The following is a 9,930-nucleotide window of genomic DNA, read 5'->3' as shown; positions in this document are numbered from 1 at the left end:
TTATTAATATGCCAACGATAATCAAATCAAGGTCTTGTTCAGAAATCTAATTCATCAAACCATTCTTTAAGACCAAGCAATAGTCTAATTAAAAATGAGGCATTATGCCTTCACAATTGTCTTTGGAAAATAAAATGAATAAAGCAGATCAGTCAAGATTGAGAGCATCCATTGACTTAGCAAGTTCCTCTTTGCCATTGAAGTCTGCAATTGTGAGGTTAACATCTGAGTCATGACCTTCTTCTTCCATATAGTGAGCCTCTTGTTCTTTAGACTCCCTATACCTCTTGTAAGTGGCTGCAACTAGGTTGCTTGCTTGGCAGTTCTTGTACCAATGCCCAATGACTCCACACCTATAGCATGGTTCATTGCCAACTCTATCCTGTTTGACTAAAGGGTTCTTAGGTGCCTTTTGCACCTTGTTTCCACCACCTCCACGTCCCTTTCCACTTGGTGCATTGTTGCCACGTAGGTAGGGATCAACACGTCCAAACCCCTTTGCATTGGAGTTCTTTCCACCTTTTATTTTTCCATAATTAGCCTCGGGAATTTTCTTTGTACCAATGGGCCTGGCATTGCTGTTCAAGAGAACCTCATTATGTCTTTCCGCCACTTGCAATAGGCTGATCAGCTTATTGAAGGTTGTGATTCTTTTATTGTCATACTCGAGCCTATACTGGTCCGATAGTATAAGCGCTGAAGTAGGAAAGGTGGAAAGAGTTTTGTAGATCATATCATCTTCTATGATTTCCCTTCCACAAAAATTGAGACGTGCCTTTAGGCACAAGATATCCTTGTTGAAGTCATTGACCATTTTGTAGTCAAGCAAGCGGATTCCATTCCACGAACGGCCAGTTCTGGGAGCAAAGTGTCATGAATGTTTCCAAAACGTCCCTTAAGGGCATCCCACAGTTCTTTGGGTGTCTTCAACTAAAGGTACTCACAGCGTAGGCTAGGACCAATGTCACCTCAGAAACATTAAGGCATTTGCTTTCACCTTAAATAGTTCATCATCTTTAGGGTCGGTAATGGTGGCAGTGTAGTCTTTTGCTACAAAGGTAGTTTCTACATCAAAAACCCAACGATGGTACTCAAGTCCTTCTGAGTCCAAGATGTCAAATTCAGGTCGAGTTGGATCAACCATCTACATAAATAAGAGAGAAGATATAAATTACGCAGTCATAAAGACATCCACATAAATTATTTTCCAAAAATGTGAATTAGATTTCAAGACCAAGATTCGTAATGGTCACATTTTTTCTTTCAATGCTATGTGAAAATGCTTTATCACAGTAAGTGTGTATGGATAATCCGCATGAATTTTCATTATCATGGCAAAGAGGATTGTATATGATGCATTTTAAAAATAACCATAGCACATTTAAACATAGCATATATAAAAATAAACTACATGGCATGCTCAAATTTTACACATATACAACAAATTATATACTACACATAATAATTAGCAATAATATATCATACATAAAATAAAATGAAAACAATAGCATAATATGAAGGCATGCTTAGGAATAATTATATAAGCGTAAAAAAATTCACAAAACATGCTCACAATTGCATAAATAATATATAATAAAATATATATGGCATGTTCAAAATAAAGTATAAATAATAGCATAATTAAAACATGCTTAAACATAATTATGTAAAACATAAAGGGCTAAATACTTATTACTATCCTGCAGTTTGGGTCCAAAATCAATTCAATCCCTGAACTTCTAATTTCATCAAAAACACCCCTGCACTTTCAATTTTGATATAATAGGTCCGATTTGTTAGTTTTCCAATAATTGAAGTTAAATAACTTGTTAATGTGGCTCATATATGTCCTATGTTTTATGATGTGGTGTCAAGGTGGCCAGCATAGTCAATTTAGGAGTGTGTCCTACTATAAAATAAATAGTTTTTTAACAAATAATCCGACTATAACTTGAACTCATAACAGAATATTAACGAATTGGACCTATTAGATCAAAATTGAAATGGCAGGGGTGTTTTTGATGAAATTAGAAGTCCAGTGATTGAATTGATTTTGGACCTAAACCACAGGGTAGTAACTAGTAACTAGTAATTAGCCCAAACATAAATAACAAAACATGCTCAAAATTTCTAATTATAAATAATGAAATATACCATAGTATGAAATTAAACAAATAAAAGAGAACATACTTGCTGTCGAGAAAATAAAACAATCCTAGCACACGCGCGTGTTGATGCAGGCGTGCGTAGTGATGTTTTTGGGTTTGAGAAAAACTAGGCCGCTTCATTTTTTTTTTTGGGCAGTGGGCCACAAGGCCTTTTTTTTTTGGTTCTGTCTGGGCCGCAGGGCCTGTTTTTGTTTTATTTTCCTTTTTTTGTTGTTGTTTTTTTTCTCTGGGCCGGGCACCCTTTTTTTCTCTTCTTCGTCTCTCTCTTTTTTTTCTTCTTCTTCTTCCTCTGGTTCTCTCTTCTTCCTCTAGTTCTCTGTTTCTTCTTCCTCTGGTTCTCTCTTCTTCCTCTAGTTCTCTGTTCCTTCTTCCTCTAGGCGTGCGTGCACTTCGGCACGAGGAGCGAGTGGGCTGGGGCCGTGCGCTGCAGGTGAGAGGCGGGCACCGTGCGCTGCAGGTGGGAGACCGGAGCCGTGCGCTGCTGGTGAAAGGCCGAAGCCGTGTGCTGGCGGTGGGGCTCGAGCCCGGTCTGTTGCAAGGGCGCGGTGTAGAGGCTGGAAGGCGCTGGGATCTGAGCTGGAGGGCCCGTGGAGCTGGCGGCTAGGCAGAGGCCGGCTGTGGGGCTTCGTGTAGCTGCGCGGGTTGGGATGCAGGCTGCTGCTGCAAGCAGCTGTCAGATTGAGATGGGCTAGGCGCGTGGCTGGGCGAGGAGAATTTTTATTTATTTTTTCGCAGCGGCAAAAAAGAAGAAAAAAAAATTTCTAGGGTTTTGGTTTTTTTTCTTGGCTATTGGCTCTGAGCGTGCTGATAACGTGTAAAAGTAAAATGACAATTGGAATTGGTCTACTCATTTCATTTCATAACCCCTTTATATAGGGAGAGAATTACAATGGAAATATCAATTACAATGATGACATTAACTACTGATTGGTCCTTGATCCATGCTTATTGATGGTGATTGCTAATTACTTGATTCTCTCTCCGTCAATCACTTTGACGAAGGCACATACTGTGTTTTTCCTTTAACAATCTGCTTATTTTGGTACTTTTTTACTTGAATTTGAACTAGGGGTCGTCAACGGGCCGGGCCGGGCCTTGCTATATTTTTAAATAATTGCGGGCCGGGCTTTATTAAAAATCAAAGGATCCAAGCCCGTCCATATAAAGCGGGCCTTGCGGGCTTTTTCGGGCCGGGCCGGGCTTGGCCTTGCGGGCTTTTTTGGGCCGGGCCTTGCGGGCTTTATTTATAAATAAATATTTAAAGACACAAGTATTTTTTTTTTTTAATCAAGCTTTGGAAATTCAATGGATAATGATCAAATATAACCAAAGATAACATATCTATATAACTATATTGTACCAAAAAAATCTATATTTATATATAGATACTAATTTATTGATAAATAAATTTTTTAAGACACTAATTTTTTATAAATCTATATTTATACATCATACACTCCAAAGAGCTACATACAGCAATTCAAAGAAAATGAGAAACCGACCGTTGGATGAGTTTATTATAATAAATTATGAGTGTGGTAAAAAATTTAGCCAATTTCACCATATTTTCGAATCCGATCGGATTGGTCAACCGTAGTCACTTATATGTTTTATTGGTTGACCGATGGCGTGGCAACCGCGAAACGTGCTTATTTTTTCACATCACGTTTTTATATATTCCATCGATGGATGTGTGTGGACATAAGATAAAAAAATTAATTTTAATTACAAACACATTGGACTATACCAATTTTATTCCTAAAGTTATATGACTTATACATTGCATTTAAATTGTTTAGGTTCATTCTAAAGCAACCATGAAGTGGAAAATGAATTCGGAGAAACCAACCGCTTGATGGAGAGATTGTAATGTTTTATGGTGGTTGTAGAAAATCCAGCCAATTTGGTTCTAGTTTCGAATTCGATCAACTAGGTCAAACGTAGTTACTCTTATAAACCTATATTTATATATCACACACTCCAAAGAGCAACCCCTATCAATTCAAAGAAAATGGAAAAACCGACCGTTGGATGAGTTTATTACAATAAATTATGAGTGTGGTAAAAAATTTAACCAATTTCACCATATTTTCGAATCCGATCGGATTGGTCAACCGTAGTCACTTATATGTTTTATTGGTTGACCAATGCCGTGACAACCGCGAAACGTGCTTATTTTTTCACATCACGTTTGTATATATTCCATCAATGGATGTGCGTGGACATAAGATAAAAAAAATTAATTTTAATTACAAACACATTGGTCTATACCAATTTTATTCCTAAAGTAGTATAACTTATACATTGCATTTAAATTGTTTAGGTTCATTCTAAAGCAACCATGAAGTAGAAAATGAATTCGGAGAAACCAACCGCTCGATGGAGAGATTGTAATGTTTTATGGTGGTTGTAGAAAATCTAGCCAATTTGGTTCTCGTTTCGAATTCGATCAACTAGGTCAAACGTAGTTACTCTTATAAATCTATATTTATATATCATACACTCCAAAGAGCAACCCCTATCAATTCAAAGAAAATGGAAAAACCGACCGTTGGATGAGTTTATTACAATAAATTATGAGTGTGGTAAAAAAATTAGTCAATTTCACCATATTTTCGAATCCGATCGAATTGGTCAACCGATATTTAGAATATATATATATATGCACATATTTTATATAGAAGTATAATAGTATAAGAACTTCCACACACACACACACACACACACATATATATAAACACACACACACACACACACACACACACACACACACACACACACATATATATATATATATATATCTCTCTCTCTCTATATATATATATATATATATATATCTCTCTCTATATACACACACACACACATATATATATATAAACACACACACACACACACACACACACATATATATATATATATATATATACGGGCGGGTTCTAGAGTGGACGTCCGCACTTTCGCTAAAGTGCGGACGGCGCTGCAGGTGGCGGTTCCAGGCGACGACGGCGGCGCGGAGCTGGCCGGAGGGAGGCCAGAGGCGTCCCAGACCTCTTCTGGGCGGCGTTCGAGGTCGGAGGAGGTCGGGCTTGCCGGTTTCTGGGCAGCCACCTCACCTGCAGTTGCAGGTTCTCTGCAGCACTGCAGAACCATCGCCGGCGACTCCACCGGACCGTAGACCCCTCCGCACGACCCCCGGCGTCCCTCCGGCAAGCCGCGCCTCGCCGTCGTCGCCTGAAAGCCGCTGCAGCAGAGCCGTCCGCACTTTAACGAAAGTGCGGACGTCCTCTCTAGAACCCGCCCGTATATATATATATATATATATCTATATATATATATAAACACACACACATATATGATATATTGATATACATATATATATATCTATATATATCTCTCTCTCTCTATATATATATATATAAACACACACACATATATTATATATATATATATAAACACACACACACACACACACATATATATATATATATATATCTCTCTATATATATATATATAAAGACACACACACATATATGATATATTGATATATATATATATATATATCTATATCTCTCTCTCTCTCTCTCTCTCTCTCTCTCTCTATATATATATATATATATATAAACACACACACACACACACACACACATATATATATATATATATCTCTCTCTCTATATATATATATATATATAAACACACACACACATATATGATATATATATATATGACTATATATATATATATATATATCTATATAAACACACACACACACATATATGATATATATATATATATATATCTATATGACTATATATATATATATATATCTATATAAACACACACACAAATATATATCTATATGTGTCTATATATATATATATATATATATATTTATAAACACACACACGCACATATATATAAAAACACACACACACACACACACATATATATATATAATATTTTGCGGGCTTTTACGGGCCGGGCCTAGCGGGCTTTTACAGGGCGGGCCTAGCGGGCTTTTGGCGGGCCGGGTGTTTGCGGGCTTTTTTGCGGGCCTCCATCGGCCCACCAAGGCGGGCTTTTGCGGGTTTTTTGAGGGGCCAGGCCAGGCCAAAAGCCCTGCGGGCCGGCGGGCCTCCATCGGCCCACTTGATCCGCGGGCTTTTTGATGAGGCCTACCTTCAAAGTATTTTTTCTTCAAGGAAGAAAAAATATTTTTTTTTTTTTTGAAATGTTGCCTTCGGGTTATTGTTTCTTCGGAAATAATAAAGTTGTTGCCTCTCAATCTTTCCATTGCCTCTCGATTAAGATGATGCCTCGGTTGCCTGAAAAATAAATGTGTTCTCATGAATAATGCATTGAGAAATTATTTTGTCAATTTTACATTGACGGTTGCCTATGGTAATTTGATGCCTCGGAATATAAATGTTCCTCGGTTGATGCCTTCAGAAAGAAAAAAATAATAATGTTGCCTTAAAGTTTGGTTACAAGTAATAAGAGTTGCCTCATTTATATCTTGAATGAGGAATCAGACCCTATCCTATGGATTAGATATAACGGTTGCCTAGATACTTTAATGGTAATGAACATGGTTGCCTTGAGAATTTGGATACCAAGAAAACAGTTGCCTGATTATATATTATCAATGCTTCCGGATATAATTCAAAGACAACAAGTCTTTGAACATGGTTGCCTAGCCATTGAAGGTGTACGTTAGTATTATTACCACAATTATATATTGTTGCTTACTATGGTTTTTGCTCGGATGATTAGCTCAGTATGTTGCCTTAAAGGTTTTGGGTTGCCTTTCGGTCAATGTTGCCTCAAAACAAATAAATATATGCACTTTTCATTTGTGTGACACCTCGATATTGTCCCTTAAGCTAATGCCCTGAAAAACTATCTCATGTGGTTTATGCTTTGAGAAAATAGACATTCGATGTACCTCCATGATCAAATTTAATTTTGATCAAGAATTGAGAGACATTTGATGGCTACAAATGTGGGGGTGACTAAAATATCTGAAGTTACGAAACCGGATAGACAATGTTGCCTATTAAATTTCAATTCCTTGACCTGCGAAGATTCGTTGCCTGAATATATATGACTTGATATTATCTTGCCTATATATATATATATATATATATATATATATATGAGCCTGAGGCTAATTCATATAGACTCAAAATGTGGGGGTCAGGAAAAAAAACAAGAAAAAATAGGCTCTTATATTTAAATGAGATTGGATAACTAAAAATCCAATGAAGATTATTTATTGTTGAGATTATTCAATAAGCTTTGTAGGTCAGAGTTGATTTTGGCCAATACTCTGACAAAACCACTAGGCTAAAGGCCAAAGCTAGTGGCTAATACATCGAGGGGGATGAGATTATGCATATAACAAAGGTCAAGAGTGATGGTAACCCAACCTATGTGAATGGCGATCCTAGGAAGTAGGTTCATATGGGTAACAACAAGTCACTTGTTGATCAGTGATGCACTATCAAAATAAAATTTGGAGTCCATCCCTATGATGCATAGATAGTGCTTTAACTGGAACGTATGAGGATGAACTTTGTTCTTAATAAGTACCATAGCCCTTACACATGGGTGGTGTGTTCGATTCCAGTACACACTTGATGGACTAACCTATATGAGTGTGGAAGTGGGGCCGCTTCTTATGAATCTTGGGCAAGTCTTCTAGAGCACTCATGAATATCTAGGTAGGGGCGCATGGCCTATTCGTGCCTACCCGCAGAACAAGTTTGATAGAGATTCAATGTGGATAGTAGCTCTCTGATTCACATCAAGAAATTCTGGTTTATAGAAAATTTTATTTTCACCAAATTTCTGTTAGTCACGGCTAACTTATCCTATGGCTGGTTCATAGTCGAAAAGACACCAGTTTAGACGCATTGTATTCTCACTTTCCTTTAGCACTCTTTCAATTCTCTCAGTTTGCTAGACTTTCTGTATTTTGAAATATGTGGGGGATTGTTGGAATTTTGGTTATAATAATTCAAAATACAATATTTATTTCTTGAGTTTAATCATAGCCAATTATTTGGTGCTTTATTTTCTAATAAAACCTTTATTGCATAAGTTGGTATATCCTTCATTTTCACTACATATGTTACAATTGTGAGGCATTATTTTAACTACATCCGTTACAATTGTGAGGCATGTTAATTGCTTCTTTATCCTTGTTGACCAATAAGTTTTTCCATATCAGTTACAGAAGCCAACATGAATATTGATGATCATTATCATACTTTAATTACTAGTCTTCTTTGCTGAGTCATATATATACCCTCGTTTCCTTCCTATTATGGATGCATGTGTATGATCATCATACATTCTCCTCAAGAGTTCTTTTCTCATATTCTTGTCAATTTTATGCCCTCAATATTCCTTCTTTCCTATGCCAAAGAAAAAAATCAAGCATTTCTAGGATCCAAGTTTGCGAGTGTACGCTTACAAGGATTAACGGTTGTTGTATCCTAGAGTGTAGGGCACCACTAACCTGCTACACCGAGAAACTGTCTCCAAAGGGCGAAATCTACACTTAAGGACAGTGTTTACACGCCTCAACCTTAAACTCTTTTCGAATGATGTGTCCTTTGGAAGTCTACAAATGCAAGAGATAAGTCCTATAATTCTTATTATTTTAATCTATTATGACCAAGGTTTTAAATATCAGTATCTTCATATGTATCGGTACTTTGAAAAAGTGAGATATCGAAAATATCAGGGATACAGGGTAACAAAATGTCGTTTTTGAAAAAAGTCAATTTATTAGAAATTTAGAACTACATATGAATGTCAACTTCATCTACATCCAAAAAGAGACTCTAGGCGGTTGAAAAGCCGCTCGCTGGTCTACGAAAATGCAATAATCAGACCAAGACATATGATCCATATAGTACGAATTGTAGTGATGAACATGATAGTTATAGATCTCTTTAGAGCTGCCGACTGTTTCCCCTATAAGGGGATAATAAGGATGAACCCAACTGGATGACTGATCATATACTTCTCTATATTGATTATATCCATAAGCATCATAACCAAATTGATTGTTGCCTTCATAAGATTCATTTGAGATCCCACTCCGCTCTGTGCCTAAACTGATAGAGTACTCAAAACTTAGGCAATTGAAGAAACATCAGATGAGGTACTTTGATCATCAGTTGCACCTCTAGTCCCCCTCCCATATCAGGTACCTTTATGGCTTTATCTTCTTTCTATTATTCAACTACAGAGTTATAAACTACATACAGAGTTACAAACATAGTCACAGACTACACATTACCAAATCTCTCCTCACACAGATTTGCATTTAGACTTTTAGAGAATTACTTCTCACCCAAAATCGCCTTGAGGGTATTTCTCCTCACCTAGATTCGCCTTGAGGGGATTTTCTACTCACCTAGATTCAGCTTGAAGGGATTTCTCCTCACTCAGATTTGCCTTTAGGAGATCTCTCTTCACACAGATTTTCATTTAGAGAATTACTGAGTTTTTTTTTTTTAATTTTTACCTCAAATTTTAGAGATATTTCTTCACTTTATCGGAGATATATCACAAATATTTAATATATCGGGAATATTTGACGATGTCGGAGAAATTTCGCAGAAACGGTAAAAGATCAGATATTTACCCCCTAAATATATCGGTCCGTAAAAAAAAAGGAGATATCGGAAATATCGCAGATATTTAAAACCATGATTATGACAATAATATTTTGATTATTATTTGTTAT

Source organism: Rosa chinensis, chromosome 4 (genome assembly GCF_002994745.2).
Source record: "Rosa chinensis cultivar Old Blush chromosome 4, RchiOBHm-V2, whole genome shotgun sequence".
Lineage (NCBI taxonomy): Eukaryota > Viridiplantae > Streptophyta > Magnoliopsida > Rosales > Rosaceae > Rosa > Rosa chinensis.
The sequence above is the reverse complement of the archived record's forward strand: the minus strand, read 5'-3'. Positions refer to the sequence as shown.